At 45.6% G+C, this 17,338-nt stretch overlaps 1 long non-coding RNA gene across 1 annotated transcript; it reads right to left on the reverse strand.

Moving 5' to 3' along the window:
* Positions 1-15,061: 15,061 nt before the first annotated feature.
* Positions 15,062-17,330, reverse strand: LOC123077401 (uncharacterized). Its single transcript, XR_006436615.1, has 3 exons — positions 16,169-17,330; positions 15,415-15,495; positions 15,062-15,328 (listed from the first exon to the last, which is right to left on the reverse strand). It is a non-coding gene; the product is annotated as an uncharacterized lncRNA (long non-coding RNA).
* Positions 17,331-17,338: the final 8 nt, after the last annotated feature.

Raw genomic sequence — 17,338 nt, forward strand, 5'->3', positions numbered from 1 at the left:
TTGACAATGGTGAATTTTGGGATTAAACTTGAATTTGTTAGTCGCATCATGCAACAAAAGTTAATACGAAAAATTTATGAATGACAAACATTCGATTAAATTTTAGTGCAACCATTATTAATAACTTTAGTACAAAAGCCTCACAAAGCTAGGCTATGCAAGCCTCCGCGCTAATATTATTTGCCAAAAAATTGACCATACTTAGAGAATATAACCTTAATAGATTCAAACACCAATTTATAGCCATCTAGACATCCGCTGATAAAAAAATATTTATCGTAGGGACATGTTGCACGTTCTTCAGTCGCACGGTCTTTCCCGAAGAAAACTTCAGATCAACCATACGAACACCATGAATAGTATCATGTGATCCGTTCCCATCAGTATGAAAGTAGTGCTTGCAAACTGATAAGAAGAAAACATAGAAATGTCAGCCCATACATGTATATTGTCACCCGTGCCAATCCATGATACCTCCATCCTGCATCACTATTTCCTATTATAATTTATCCTATTTCAATGATATATTTCAAATTATGATGCAACTATAATGCCTTTTCTATCTCAAAATGCAAGGAATACAAGAGAGAGGAGTTGCCGGAAGAAGGAAATTTGGACTTGCAATAGAAGAAAAAGCAATTTTTTGGGTAGAGTGGATTATTGAGAATTATTGTAGAATATATAAGGAATTATGGAGGAAAAAGGGCTAGAGGGGACCCACCATGCCTCCACACGGCCTGGTGGCGTGGTCACCCCCTAGGCGTGCGCCATGGTCATGTGGGGCCCTGGTGGCTCGTCTCCCGATGCCCTTTGACCATAAATTAAGAAAATGCCCTGAAAAAATCACAGAGAATTCTCGGGACTTTTCCCCACGGTCTGCGAGGCAGAACTTTGGCGGAGCACTTTTTCTCTCCGGCAGAGCGATTCTGCTAGGGAAACTTCTGTCCCAGAGGGGAAATCGAATCCTTCATCATCACCATCACTCCAATCATTGTGGGAATCATCATCTTCATCAAGATCTTCACCAACACCATCTCATATCTAAACCCTAGTTCTTTCTTTGTGTTCAATCTTTGTATTAAACCTCAGATTGGTACCTGGGAGTACTTATGTGTGTTGATTACACCTTGTAGTTGATGCATAAGAGTTTTATTGGTGAAACATTGTTGAGTTTAGATTGTTCATCATATATTTATACCTATTGATCATGATCCATATGATGTGTTGTGAGTAGTTTCATGTGTTCTTTAGGACATGGGAGAAGTCTTGTTTCTAGTAATCATGTGAAGTTGATTACCATTCAATGTTTCGATGATATGTTGTGTAGTTCTTCCTTTAGTGGTGTTATGTGAACGTCGACTACATGACACTTCATCATCTTTGGGCCTAGGGGAAGATATTGTGGAATTAGTTGTAGATGATGGGTTCCAGGAGTGATAGAAACTCAAACCCCAGTTTAGGAACTATTGTGTGAGGGGTTGTTTTAGATCATATTGTTTAATGCTATGGTTAGAAACTCAAACCCCGGTTTATGAACTGTTGTGTGAGGGGCTGTTTTGGATCATATTGTTTAATGCTATGTTTAGATTTATCTTAATTACTTCTCTTGTATTTTCATATGCTTGCATGGAGAGTATAATCATAAGTAGGTATTTGTTCAAGTTAGGACAATATCTTAGCTCCAGTTCACCCACACAACACTTATCAAAGCAATGAATGGTAACTTAATGAATCATGGTGAAAGTAACTTGATGAGATTCCCGTGTGTCCTCAAGAGCATTTTAGCTATTATAAGAAACAACACTGGCTTTTCCTTAGATTAAATAAGGAATGAGCCACTTGCTGCACCTATTTACTTTTGTTACTATTTGCCTTGTTACATATTATATTGCTAACAAACTATGTATCAAAACTATCTTCACAACACTTGTAGTGAAACCTTGCTTAAAACTACTTGTAAATTCCTTTTGCTCTCATTGGGTTCGACACCTTACTTATAGAAAGTACTACGATTGATCCCCTATACTTGTGGGTCATCAATCCACCATTCAGATGAATGACATACCAAAATAAAAGTAGGAAAATTACCATACCTGACATCCTTCATCTCAGTATCGCTAATAGTGAGATTAGAATATTGCCAATGTTCTCATGCTGACGCATGTCAAAGCGGTTCTTGCTGGCTGAATCCCAATGATCATCTGCCTCGTAGACAAGACACTCTCATTTCTTCTTCTTCTTCTTCTTGAAGTTTGCAGATTGAGAGGTTGTGTTCTTGTCTTAAAACTTTTCTTACCATCTTGCTTGTTCTTGTTCTTGAAATTGTGGGAATGGGAATTCTCTTCTCGCACCATATTGGCACTAGAACTTTCCTTGTAGACTCGAGCACGTGTATCTTTTTCCCTCGTCTTCTCTTCCACATCAAGAGTGTCAACTAGATTGACAACGGAAAACTCTTACCCCTTGAGTTTTAGAGAAGTGGCGAAATTCCTCCACGAAGGAGGAAGTTCGGCAATAAACTTGTCCCGTGATACACAATTGAAATGCTCAAGTTCCTTAGACAGTGGCTGAATCTCATGAGGCTGCTCAACCATGGAGAGGTCACCAATCATCTTGTATTCATGATATTGCTCCATGACGTACAACTCACTTTTGGTGTCCGAGATCCAATCTTGGCTTCCAGTGCATCCCACATATCCTTACGACCTTAACAACCTCAATGATCATGAAAGGATCGGTGATCTTGTCACAAAGAACACTCATAACAGCACCTCCGAAGAGGGTGTCAATAGCCTGGAATGCTTGCTCTAGTCAAGGAGTAAGCGTTCCCCTGGCTTGCCCTTAGAGGCGTGAAAATAGTTCATGGTGGTTAGCCAAAGAACTGGCCTGAAACGCCATCGCTTGTAATTCATAGCCTCAAACGGAGGAGGTCTAAGGGTCATGGTGAAAGTAATTGAAGAAATTTACCTACACATATAAGTTTTGGGGGTTGTTAAATATTTGAGCAATTTTACATATAAATTAATCTTGAAATGCGATGGATAAATCATGACGAACGAAATAAACATTATGATCAAATAAACAATAGTTCTATGCATGGTAGACATGTAATCAAGTAGATATGATCAAAGCAATCTGTCCAGATCAATTAATAGTAGTAATAAAAAATCCCTAACATTAGGGATAAGAACACATACAATGCAGTGGATGATGAGGCATTCGCATTCACGATACCACACTAGTGAGCGGCATGCTGGTGAAGAGCTCATCAATCGCGGAAGAATTCGTCGTTGGGGAAGTAGTCGTGTGCCACACGGCAGGGAAGAATTCAGCAGTAGCGCTACCCAAAAAGACTTGATCGTCCCTCTCATGTACAAGATCACAAGAGGCGGGTTCCGGAGACCTACTATCTCACTTCTCCGTGTGTGCCAACAAGAGAGGGGAAAGACGTAGGCAGCACAAAGCTTTGGGACGATGCGGCAAGCGCATAGAAGGCGAAGTGACTCACACACACTCGTCTGCATAGATGAACAACCTCTTATAGGTGAGTTGCAACTGACCCACTCAAAAGAGGAAGAAAAACTGACGCTCACCGGGGATAGGAAGAGAAACACTCTACAATGGTTTAGTTTCATCTTTCACTAGCCAAAAACGTTTTGACTTCTTTCTTGCATGACAATAAGAAATTAGCGAACACGTGGCATATGTCCTAGCGCGGTTCGATCATGAAACATGACACGCGCGTGCGAGGCGTGGCTGGCGACGGAGGAGGAGGGTTCATGTATATGCCCCCTTCTCAAGCTCTTAATGTGTGGAACAACCAACTTTATACGTTTGTCCCAAACAACCTCCACTAGCATGATGTAGCTAAACTTACCACACCCGGGGCCATATTGGCCTATGTGATTTTCCCTAGGAATAAATGAAAGTAATAATGGGCAAAGCCCAATAATTCTAATAGGTTAATTTGGCTAGAACCGTTGGCACATTTAATAAGGGTATCAGCCACAATGTTAAACACCGGAAATATAGATTTCCTTGCCAAAGACCTTTCTTAATATGGAAATATTGACCAACATCATCATTGACTTTTATGGCTACCCTACCACCAGACACAAAGCTATTTTTTGATAAGGGGTGTTTTATTACTTAAAAGGTTTAAGTATTACAGCCGATCTCTGCGTAACTAAGATGCACGCAGTCAAACCAAGTCCAAACTCAAAAAGAAAAAGGGCGAAATACAAGTAAACATAAGACTATAAGCCACCTAATCCATGGGAGGGTCAATGCTGAAATCATGCTGCCATCCATGTCGGATAAAAGCATCCCTCGCCGTGCTATCAAGTCGTGTACACACCTCCATAAACAGGTCTCGATTCTCCACACGTTATAGAGACGACCATAAACAAAGTGTATGGGTACATCTATAGATAACATGCACAAGAGAAGTGCTTTTATCGTTAAAAACATTATCATTTCTACATAGCCAAAGCGACCAAATAATGGCAAGCTCTCCCACCTTGAGAAGAATTCTAAACATGTGATCAATCCCATGCTCTGCCTGCACCATTGCCCCTCCCCTCCATGCCGACGACATCGACATCGACGCTGCTGCTGCGACTGCTGAGCCCCTCTGTTTCTCCATGGACCAAGCTGGCAGCAAGGCCCCTGCCGATGAGACAGTCTCCACCAAGGCCTGCCGTGCTCCAGCTCCGGCCACCTCCACTGGGCTGCAGTTGGGCGCGGTCACCGCGCGGGTGCAACAGATGGCCATCCAGGAGGAGGATGCGGCCCCAACCCCCCATCGTCTCTTCGCGAATGTGCCAGCCCCTTTGTTGCCCCCGCCGCGTCCCTCTGCCCCGCTGAAGACAAGGACGGCCTCGGCTCCGGTTCGTCAGAGTGCTCGGCAGGCCAGCAACCACACGGCGGTCCCGGTGGCGCACCGGGCCATGCTACGTCTGGTTCGCGATCTAGGGCTGCTCGGCCCGAAGGATAAGATGACCCCCAAGGCTGCGAAGGCACTGATAAAGAAGTTCGATGAGCCGCTCACGGAGGAGGACATAGAAGGCCTGGCCAAGCTCACTTACGTGGATCATGGGGCTCTCTGCATCACTGCTGGCCTCGCCGGGCCTGATGGTGCTCCCTGTGGGGATGATGTTTAGATATGTTACATTCTGCTGCATGTAGTCTCCAGAGGCGGTCAGCACTCGGCTGGCTCAAGTTAGGTGTCATGATTAGTGTTAGGTTAGTCTGCAAGTTCTCTTGCCGGTGGAATTTGGGGCCTATTGGTGGCCACCGGCATGCCACGGTTGTATGGGTGGTGTTCTTCCTCTTCATTAGTAATATGTTTGTCTCTGGAGAATCCCTAGTGCCCCATGAGTAACATCGACTGCGCCATGATGTCCTGGAATGTTAGGGGGCTGAACTCAGCAGCCAAAAGGGAAGTAGTTAGGGAGGCGGCAACGGCGCATAAGCTAGCAGTTCTGTGTCTCCAGGAGACAAAGATCAAAACCTGGACACAAGCTATGGTGAATGACATTGGAGGAGGGTGGATGAAGGACTGCGTGGTACTGCCTGCGTTAGGATCTAGAGGAGGCATAGCGATTTTTTGGAATAGAGAGCTGGTCACTGTGGCTTCTCAAGCCATAGGTCAATTCTCTATCACGGCCACGGTTAGTTTAGTTGGATCACCATCTAGTTTCACCCTCACCTCGGTATACGGCCCTTCTGACGGCACAAACAAAGAAGCTTTCTTCTCCGAATTAGTTAGAGCCGCTCCTCCTTCAAGCACTCCGTGGCTCCTGAACGGAGACTTCAACGTAATCTACGAAGCTAGGGATAAGAACAATCTCAATCTTAATAGGAGGATGATGAGTAGGTTTAGAACGGCCCTCGACACGGCGGCACTCAAAGAAATTAAGTGCAAAAATAGGGGATTTACCTGGAGCAATGAGAGAGAATCCCCCACGCTAGTCAGCATTGACAAATTCTTTGCAAATTCGGAATGGGAGGCAATTTTTCCTTCTTTCATGCTGATGGCTGCTTCCACACCATGCTCGGATCACTGCCCTTTGGTCCTAGCCAGTGCAACTGCACCTCCCCGGCGGGCAAGATTTCGGTTTGAGAGTTTCTGGGTGAATTTCCCTCACTTCAGAGAAACAGTGCAGAGGGCCTGGGAGCGCCCAGCCACCCAATCATCTGCATTCAGCAGAATCAAAACTAGGTTTGAAAGAGTGGCCAAAGACCTGAAAATCTGGAGCAACGGCTTATTCAGTGACTCCAAAGTGCAGTTTCACATTGCATCAGAGATTATTCTGCGGCTGGATGTCGCCATGGAGAAGCGTCAGCTAACCGCCTCTGAATTCAACCTCAGAACGCTCCTGAAGCAGAGAGTCGTCGGTTTGGCAGCGATAGAAAGAGCAAGAAGGCATCAAGCATCACGCATAACCTAGCTGAAGGCAGGAGATGCCAACATTGCTTTTTTCAATGCAAAAATCAACTCCAGGAGAAGACGAAACTTCATACACTCCCTGAAGACTGACAGTAGAGTAGCAACCGAGCATGACGACAAGGCAAACATCATTCACGAGCATTTCTCCAAGATTCTAGGCTGCAGAGAAGCAAGGCCTTGCACCATCAACTGGGCTGAGCTGCATATGCCCAGGGTGGACGCTGAGGGTCTCTACATCCCATTCACTGAGCATGAGGTTTGGACGGCCATCCTGGCTTCGCCTGCCGAGAAAGCTCCGGGTCCGGACGGCTTTAATGGCCAATTTTTTCGCTCTTGCTGGGACTTAATCAAGGATGAGATCATGGCAGTATTCAACCAATTTCACAGTCTATCAGGCGCAAATTTTGCGAGGATAAACAACGCCTTTGTCACGCTCCTGCCAAAAAAAGACGGAGCAGAAGGTGTAGGAGACTTCAGGCCGATAAGTTTGATCAATTCGGTAGCAAAGCTCATCACCAAGGTTCTGTCGATGCGGCTTGCAGAGAAGATGGAATCCATCATATCACCAGCGCAGAGTGCTTTTCTCAAAACAAGATGCCTGCAGGACAACTATCTGTATGTTCGAAATTCAGTTCGTTCCTTGCACAGAACAAGAAAACCCGCTCTATTGATCAAACTTGATATAGCGAGAGCTTTTGACTCAGTTTCCTGGGAGTTCATATTGGAATTACTGCAAGAGCTAGGTTTCGGGCCGCGATGGAGGGATTGGATCACCTTACTCCTCTCCTCAGCTGCATCCTCCTTCCTGCTGAATGGTACACCAGGTAATTTCATCAAGCATTGCCGAGGTCTTCGCCAAGGGGATCCTCTATCCCCCCTCCTCTTTATCTTGGCAATAGATGTGCTCCACCGGCTAATTGCCAGAGCAGCGGAAGCTGGTATTCTAGCACCTCTGCCGGGCCGTGAGCTTAAGCTGCGCATCAGCCTCTACGCTGATGACGCGATCATTTTCGCAAACCCTAGGAAGGACGAGATAGACAAGCTAATGGAGATCATCAGCAGTTTTGGGAACGCATCGGGTTTGCATCTTAACATCAACAAGTCATCAGTCACGCCCATTAGACGTGAGAACATTAATCTTCAAGAGGTTCTGCAGAACTTTGGCGGCAGCATTAATGAGTTCCCGATCAAGTACCTTGGTCTCCCAATCATTTTGGGGCGAATCAGACTCGTTCATCTCCAGTTCATTTTGGACAGAATTAGAGCCCGTTTGGCAGGGTGGAAGGGCCGGCTGATGTAAATTGCTGGGAGGAGGGTGCTAGTCAGAAGTGTGCTGTCAGCCATCCCTACTTTCGCCCTCTCCGTGCTGCATCCACCCAAAGGAATCTTCAGAGAAATCAACAAAGTGCGCAGGCGGTTCCTATGGGCACAAGATGATCGGCTAAACGGTGGCCACTGCAAGGTGGGATGGAAGAAAGTCTGCACACCAGTTGATCGCGGGGGCCTCGGTATTCTTGATCTCAATAAATTCTCAAGAGCTTTGCGCCTCAGATGGATATGGCTATCCTGGCAAAATAGCGACCGCCCTTGGAAAGGTTCTGCGCTTCCCTGTGATGCAGGAGACTGGGAATTCTTTGACAAAGCAACATCAGTTACCCTGGGCAATGGCCAGATTGCTTCGTTCTGGCGATCCTCATGGCTTACATCTCCCTGCCTGGCAACTTTATTCCCGGATCTGTACAAGCACTCCAGGGGGAAAACCAAATGTGTGGCTGATGCTCTAGCAAATGACTCCTAGATAAAAGATCTAAGACAACGAGCAAATACAGAATTAACACGGAACTTTCTTATTCTGTGGAGAGCAATCAGGACAGCCAACGTGACCTTGCAGCCCCACTCTGAAGACACAATCACATGGCAGTTGCATACTTCAGGAAGCTACAGCGCATCCTCTGCTTACAATGCCCAGTTTCGGGATCTGCCAAGAACTGATTTCAAGACTTTGATCTGGAAAACCTGGGCCCCTGGCAAGATCAAATTCTTCTTCTGGCTCCTGCTTCAGAACTGGCTATGGTGCAGCAATAGATTATAGCGGCGAGGTTGGGAAAATAACTATTTCTGCCCCCTTTGTGTGAGGAGCCTTGAATCCTCCACCCATTTGTTCTGGGAGTGCCCACTGTCAAAGGAGATTTGGCGCCGCACCTCGATCTGGCCGGGCTGCGAAAAGCTCACCCTGCTAACTGAAGACTGCAGCCTCACCTCAGAGCAACGAGTCCTCAACCTGCTCCAACAAGCAAGACCAAGCCTCAAAGCAAAGTTGAGAACAATGATTTTCCTGATTGCCTGGCACATTTGGCGCGAACGAAATAATCGCATCTTCCAACACACAAACAGCCAGATTTGCAGCATTGTCTCAGCAATCAGTTGTGACATGGACTCCTGGAAGCTAGCTGGAGCGAAGTGCCTCCAGACACCACTGGGAGATCCAGGCTAGATAGGCAGGTCCTGTAGGACCGAGGTGAATCTATTTTCACCACTTCTGTAACCCACCATGATCACTTGATCATGAACGATTTTCCCGCTCTCTACGTGCTTAATATATGAATGCCGACGAATGTCGGTTCTTTCAAAAAAAAATATAGAACGAGCTAAATTGCATTGGAAAAACAAGTATTTTATTGTTTCGTCGTGATGACAAAAAACACATTGTGTACTTCCATGCCAATTCCTCTTAATAAGGTTATCTTTAGTACGAATGACTCCTCGATGAAGATACCACGCAAAGATTTTATTCTTAAATGGTATCTTCATCCTCTAAATCTTATTATTATCAACTGGCACCTCTGACTAGATCAAAGCTCTATACATAGAGTCCAGCGTGAATTTACCACTCACGTGTAGGTTTCAACGAAATTCATCGGTACCTTATGACAGATGTATCGTGGACAATCTCTATAACAAAGTGTTACATGATTCAAGTCTGGTATCAATTAAATCTCTTCTGAACATCACATTTGGTGGAAAGGATTCCATAACCGTGGCAATAGTATCACCCTGTGACACACAATGTTGTATAGACACGAAGCTATTAACCCAAGTCCGCAATTTGGTCATACTTATATGGGAATAATTACACTAAAGTTTAGTTTAAACAACTCCAGGTGGCCAACACGAGGTCCACAAACAACTCCATGAGATCCTCCTTGATTATATCCTAGAAGCTCATAGAGAACTTCAGCCGGGCAACCATCACGACTTATGCTTAATCTTGATGTCAGGAAAGCATTAGACGGGTGGATTGGGTGTTTCTGCTTTCGGCGGGCTATGGCGGGCGTGAATCTGCGGCATTCTCGCTTCGGCTTCAACAACAATGATCGCCAATGGCATACCTGGCGAGGTCATCAACAACAGACGAGGTTTGCGTGAGGAGATCCCCTCTCTGGAGAGACAAAACAATTGTTTTGCCCATCTCCACAGACGCTGCGCAGTAGAACAGAGCCAAGCTACAGGAATCAATTGACGTAAGAAATAGAGAAACTAAATTTTATCCATGCCAATAGATTATGAAATTCAGCTGTTGCTCATAGCTCCACACAAAATAGCAAAAAGAATCCCAAACGCAAAAGCGTGATGCGCAATCATGGATGCCACTATAGCTCGGTGCATATGTGATTCGATTTGATTAGCAACTGGTTGCATCTTTGAACTTGCATTAGAAAAAGTAAGCGAAAGCTAAGACGACTCCATGAAGAATCTGATCATGCAATAAACATTTCCCCTTAGTAGATAAAAAGAAGCGCCAAAAATTTAAATAAACGAAACTGTTGGTCTGAATCATTGCGCACTTTGATCCCGTGATTCGACTCCTTTCGGCCGGAATTTTTTTTTTTTTGAAACTTTAAGTATGCTTGAATACATGCAGCTCAACTTATCGACATAATTTTTCAGCTGTTCTTGGAGTCATAATCACCACTCCAGCAAGTGGTGGTTCTCCTGTTGATCGCTCTTCTCACTTTGTTGCTGCATGATCTAACCAGAGAGCAGGGCCCGCCGGTAGCCCCAGAATAATTAGCATTTAGGCAGCTGATACTGATCAATCGTAGTACTAGTAGTTATTAAACCCCACTGTATGATGCACATAGACATAGACGTCGATTGCAACAGCTTTCGTCTTGTCTTGGTATTTTCTGGCACACATCACTGACTCATTTTTGCAAAGAAAACAACATGCTTGTACTATGTGTCGATACATACTTCCATCTAGCTACTGCTTCGAATGGGGTTCGGTGCAAGTCAGACTCGGACGAAACACTGGGTCCGTAAAATCTCACCAACACAAGGTCTTGGGGTCACATACGGAGAAGTTTTGACGAGTTAAAACCCTTATTAATTTAGAATGTGTTCGCCTGACAATGCCTTGTTGAACTTGTTGTCTTGATCTTGTTAACAAATTTTGAATCTATGCGCAGTTCCAACGATGACCCTTGGGAGTGACAGGGGGACTCAAATAGCCCCATTTAAAAAAAATTGCGAGCAAATATCGCCCCAGATAATAAACAGACAAGAAGCACAACACCGCATCACATCATGACGAAATTAACGAGAGATGAATGAGGCCGATGACCCAACAACATCAGCAAGAGAAGAGGCAGCGACAGCAACGGCAGGAACGACGACACGACGACAGTGGTACGAGCACCGCACGGCCGGCCACACCAATAACTGTACGCGCCAAGAGCTGCACTGCACGCCCTCGCCGGCCGCCGGTACCAGACTCACTACACATGCCCGCAGGCCGCAGCCAACCCGCTCAGCACGTGCATTGCTCCCGTTCCGGCACGTTGTCATGACCGGATTGGCGAACGCACGCACTATCTTGCGGTACGTACGAAGGGTACTAATCTTCGCTATCGGCGAGATTCTACGGAGAAGTCGAGGGGGGCCGAAAGCGAGATCCTCCGGAAAACGTACGTGCCCAATCACTCGCTCGGTCACCCGTGCAACGTGTCGCGGGGCTTCAGAGTTGCAATCGTAGTTCAGTTTTTTTTTTCGACCTGCTTTGCTCGATTTGTTGGATCGTAATCCATACTATTCTTAGGATTCATTTGCACTAGATTTTCCGCTATAGCAGATTTTTCGTCCCCTCCAACTGCTCCGACCTTACGTGAAAATCCCGTGCTATCTTTTGCGCATTTTGTACAATCATATGCTGGTATCCAAGATCCAACTCCAAAAAATATTCCCGTGTTCATGCATTTGAGAGGTTCTACAAATCAAAGAGGGAGGCCCTCGGGTGATGAAGAAAAGATGATCCTCCGGGTGTCCATATCATGTGATGCACGGTTGCACAGGCCGAACCCGAGTCCCATGGCCAACACGAGGTGGAGAACATCTTGGTTCGAAAAGATGAAGAAAACGTGCGCATCCTGGAGCAGCACTTCATAGCACTTCACAGATGCAAATTACCACTCCGACTCTTTCGGCCGCGGCCCACGGTAATGACAGCGACCCTTTCAGATCGGACCGAGATAAAATACACGTTAAGAACGAGCTTTTGCATAGGTTCCTTGGGACGGTGCGGCATCAGGCAATGATGCGATGCGACCCAACCCAAACCCCACGCCACCAGAATGATTCACCTCACGCTCCAATCACTTGCTTGACTAGTCTCATGATCAAAAGCAGCCTTCCCCCTACGTGCGTGTCCCTCCCCTTCCATTGTTTTTCCTACGTTAGCTTTGCAGCACTCAGCCACATACTACCTCCATTCCTACATAAAAGACATTGGCCCCAACGTCTTATACGACCTCCGTTCCAAAATTGATGACGTTTTGGTAGGCTAAACAGGTACTTCCTCCGTTCCAAAATAAATGACCCAACTTTGTATTACTAAGCAATGTAGCAAGGAATGGAGCTGGTATTTTTTTTATAAAGACAATATATTAATATCACGAAGATATTGATTACACCCAGCCTCTGCAACAACGCGATACCCTAATGGCATTACGGATGCACACGGCCAAAAAAAGAAGCTAAAAAAAGAAAAGCCCGCTAGAGAGTTCCAGTCCTTGCAGCAACAGTACAACCACCACCAAAACAACACCTGAAGTCGAAGTTCTCCAAAAATGATGCCTCGAAGAAGGAAACAGTGCACAAGCGCCGTCGTCACCCATTCATACATCTTGGGTTTTCACCCTAAAGATAGTCCCTGCTCTCAAAACAATGCCTTCAACAAGGCCATTGCCAGGCACAACCAATTAAGGCCAGCCCTTAGTTTTTCACCCTGAGAGGTAAGACTTTGAACTGCACTTGTGTTGTCACCCTCACTTACATACCACTGCTACAAAATCCAAAACTCCAAGCAAGTTCCTCATCGCCACAAAGGCTCCAATCACCATTACTAGTTCTCCAATCTCGGCTTCCGTGACATTCTCCGCCTCTGCCTTCACCATGGAACTAAACATATCCCATGATGGCAACAGATAGCAGAGCTTCGCACTGCTCCCTCCTTAACGGAGAACTAGTGGGCACGACCGAATCCCACTCGATCCAGCAATATCCAGGCATAACGCGCCCATGGTAGTTCGCCGGCGGAACCTTCAAGAACCCGACACGCCTACCGGATCAAGGAGGACAGGCGTCAGACAGATCTTCGTCTTGTCACTTGAGCACACCCACTCATGGACAAGCACCAACGCCATGGGTGGCCACCGCCTTGGCCTTGAATCTGAGGGGAAAACGCCGCGCATCGAGATGGAGCTCGCCCCACCACCGTCGTCTACGGCACAGGCTTAGCCCGGTCGCCTCCTCCGGCGACGAGGAGGGGGGAGGGGGGGTGGAGGGGTGGGGCTTGCGATGGCCGGCGGCTGGGTCTCCCCGTGTCGGCGACGCGGGGGTGGGGACGACTAGTATGGATTCTGGAGATAGTACTAAGCAATCCAAACAATTCAAAAAAAAAATGTAAGCTCTAGTGGGGTCACGGGACTAGTCGCCATTCATTTGTCAGCAACGTCAGTCAGACCTTGAAGAAACATCAGTCCCCATTCACTCGTCAGCAATCTCAACCTGATCCAGATAGGACTGAACTTCATTAGTCTAGGTAAATCAGTGGGACCCTGTACTTAGCATTTAGCAAGCAAGCATGTGGGTATAAGAACGAGGCAAAGGCCAAAGAGAACGGTGCCTGCGTGCGTGTTGGCTGTGTTTTTCGTTGATTCTAGCCGAATCCATGAGCGAAACAGATGTATAGAAAATATTGTGCTTTGAACCTTGTGTGTTAGTTGCAGCATCTGGTATTCCGAAAAAGCTTGTCCCTTAAATGGATGTATCTAACACTAATTTGGTGCTAGATAAATTCATTTGAGGGACAAGCTTTTTCGGATGGAGGGAGTACTAGATAGCAAATCCCCCCTTTTCAGATCTTTCAGTACTTAGTTCCTTTCCAATTCATATCTCCGGAAAGCAGCAAAGACGCGATCTTCATAGGAAAGAACTGAAAACTAGAAATAAGCCACTGACTTCTTGCCTGAATTTGAAGCCGACTGATGAGGGGAACGTTCAGATATGGGGGTGGCTCTGCGTAAGAACACTTTGCTGAGGAAGCATCACAGCAATTGCTGGTAGCGCGGGCCTTCAAATTCAATATGCATCAGCCACTTGACAGCAAAAGATATGAGAAATTAAAGCTTTGGTTCATGCACACAGCAACACTCGATTGTTGATGTGGCCCATCTATGCATTGCACGCCGATCATCATTATCACTTGCCAAGAATTTCCTGGTCAAAGCGATGGCGAGTGCCATCTTCATTATCACCCCAACAATCCTTTGAATATTAGCTAAGCCCTAACAAACAGAACAAGCTAGTGAGCTACCTATAAAGAAAGGCATCAAGGGATTACGAAATTTCAGCTGCCGATTCGACAACGACCATGACAGTATATTGTTCGAAACGTGGCATTGGCAGTGTTAGTGGAAGAACACAAGAGGAAGGCCGCAAGCAAAAAAAACAAGACAGGCCGGTCGTGTACGCACAGATTAGATGGGCATCAGCATCGCCTTGGGATTGACAAGGCAGGCAGGAACAAAAGGAATCAATGGCGGGGCGAGTGCTCTGCTAAAGGACAGCCGCTGGAACAACATTTCATTTCCGGGCAGTGTGGTAGGGCGGCAGTAACCATCAGCAGGCCAAAGGGGGGGGATCTCAATAGTGACCTTGCACAGAGCCGTGCTCCTGTTGCATGCAGCTGACGAGGAGGACACTGGCGGGTTGCAGTTCAGAGCTTTACGGGGTGTGGGTGGGTACATGGGGCATGATGAACAGGGGCGAGATGGCTCGGACGGAGGCTGATGGATCGAGGCCAGGAGGAGAGGATCCCTGTATGGGGCAACAGAAAGCGGAAGTACAGGCTCGTTCTCGGTCCTTGGAATGAGTGCCCACAAATGATCCTGCAGTCTCCGTGCAGTGCAGCGCAGTCCTGCATATCATTATGCATTTCCCTGTTACCACGGAGATGCGCCTAAACGGTAAAGATAAAGATGTCTGACAGGGTTTTGGGCAATTATGCGCTTGCCGGCTGTGAAAAGTTATGTCGAATGTCCACCCTCCCCCTCAAGAAAAAGCTGTGCTGAATGACAACGGTGAACGTGTGAGGTAACCCTGTTGTTCAACAGGAGAAATTGCTCACCAAATGATGGATGGAGGAGCAACAGGAGGCTTGGCCCCTTTGGCCATGGGAATTATTTGCCTACAGATTAATCTGCTGGAAGATCCTGCAGCTGCTTGCAGTACGCCTGTTTCTCCTTGCCGACCACCACATATTACCACAGCATCTCCATCTCTGCGCCGTGAATAGCACGCGCATGATACAGGGAGGCCCTGCAGGAGGAGTGGCAAAGGTAAAATATGAAACGAGGAACCATTTACTCAGCATAACCAGGATATCCGTAGAGCACAAACGCTACCTTAATTTGCACAGGTATTAGCAGAAAAAAAAGAGGCATTCCCTTAGAAAACATGATAAAAACATGCGGCGCTTCTCTGTCCTGGTAAGACCATGCAAGTCAATTATGAGTGGAGTTTGAATGGTATCAGAAAAAGGGGATGATACTGCTTAGTACAGACTTCTGCAAACAATGGAACAGTGATAGTGGTGGTAAAAGGGCCTACAGCTTTATATTTGGCAGATCTAGTCCGTGCAGTGAAACATTTCTAAGGCGGACTATAACATAGATATGCACATTAATATGGATTAAAAGAAAATTACCAGACAGCATTGCAGAGCCTATTAAAACCAACAACTTGGGTGGCAATTGGACCCTCTTTATTTATGGCCCCTACTATTGCACTATTTCTATGTAACCGGGTCCCTGCAAGGTGCATCGCATAATAAGGTCACGTTTGCTAGTGTTGATCATTTAGTGTCTCCATCTGTTCATGGCATAGTTTAGGAGACCAGATTATGGCAGCTCTAGCACGCAGGACACCGTCCAACAATGTTGAAAGGTCCACTGGATTGCATGTCCATCGTGCTTGTGCCAGATTGCATTTATCACGGGACTGGGGAGAAAATTATCAGGATACAGACCCCACTCATTATAAGCACTACCATGAACAGACTAATAATGAGATAAAGTTAAAACCTAGATAAAGAAGCATTGCTTAAAAGAGAGCAACTGTTCACAAGTATATGACTTTAAAAAGCTGCAAACAATGTACCAGAATTAGCGCTGCCATTTCGACCATTGGCTGTTCTTGCTCGGTTGTGCATGGATATGTGGAGGATAGAATACATATCATGTCATCAAGATCACTTTGAACGCTATGGTGATGAAGTTAAAAAACCAACTCAGCGCCCGTGTTTTAAGGGGGGCTTCGCAACTTATCTTGTTCATCCTGAACAGATAAGAATAATGGAAACTCATTAACCGAATTTCAACATAGGAAAGGACCAAAAGTGTTGTATTTAGCATGTCCAATTGATGGATCTATCATGCTTTTTAACTGGTAGGTTTCTGGGCTAACAACATCGTAAACTAGTTCAAGAAAGTTCAATTGAACAATGTACAACAAGAGAAAAATATCCGCTAAAATATGGATGTCTAACTCCTTTCTATGAAGCTACTTTATCCACTTAAGCCCTGACTGGTAGCATATGTATACACAGAACCCAGCACATGCAATTGAGAAGGGACTGTTAGTTCACAATAAGCATCTACATTTCCGCCCTGCAGCTCCAAGAGTCTCATAGACTATGAACTCTAGCAGGATGCAGTTCAAGATATGGTAGGGTTAGCAGAGGACTTTTATGTGGTAGCTAGATAAAACCTGTGCATTCAACACAGCCAACTGAAAATGCATTCTTTCTTGATAAATTTACAGATTCAAGTTGATCAAACTACAGGTGCATTTAAGCAGATGTTGTGCTCACTTACAAGCTAGCATATAATTTCCCCACAAAACCTTCCTCAACAACAACAAACATATATATACATAAAAAAAGAGCAATATAAGCTTAGGAGGCAGAGACAAACAACGAGGAAGGTCTAATTACAATAAGGCAAGAAAATGGAACTTAATACCTAGAGAAACTGTGCATATTAGAAGCTTGTGTTCATGGCTCAACAGGCCATTGAATTTTGTATGTTCCGGCAGAGAAAAATCATGAATCTCCTCTGACTATATCACTCCAAAAGTACTTTCAGTATAGATCAGACAGAACCAAAAGCATAACCACGGCATTTCACACATTGTACAATTTAAAGACCACCCACCTAAATAGTTGGCAAAACTGGCAATGTAAAAGATTTATACCCCCAATCATCAGTTACCAAGTTTGGGGAGCTCTCCTAGAGGAAATGGCTAGCGACACAAGGTTTCACTCTGCAC

The sequence above is a fragment of the Triticum aestivum genome, chromosome 3D (assembly GCF_018294505.1).
Source record: "Triticum aestivum cultivar Chinese Spring chromosome 3D, IWGSC CS RefSeq v2.1, whole genome shotgun sequence".
In the NCBI taxonomy this organism is placed as follows: Eukaryota; Viridiplantae; Streptophyta; class Magnoliopsida; order Poales; family Poaceae; genus Triticum; species Triticum aestivum.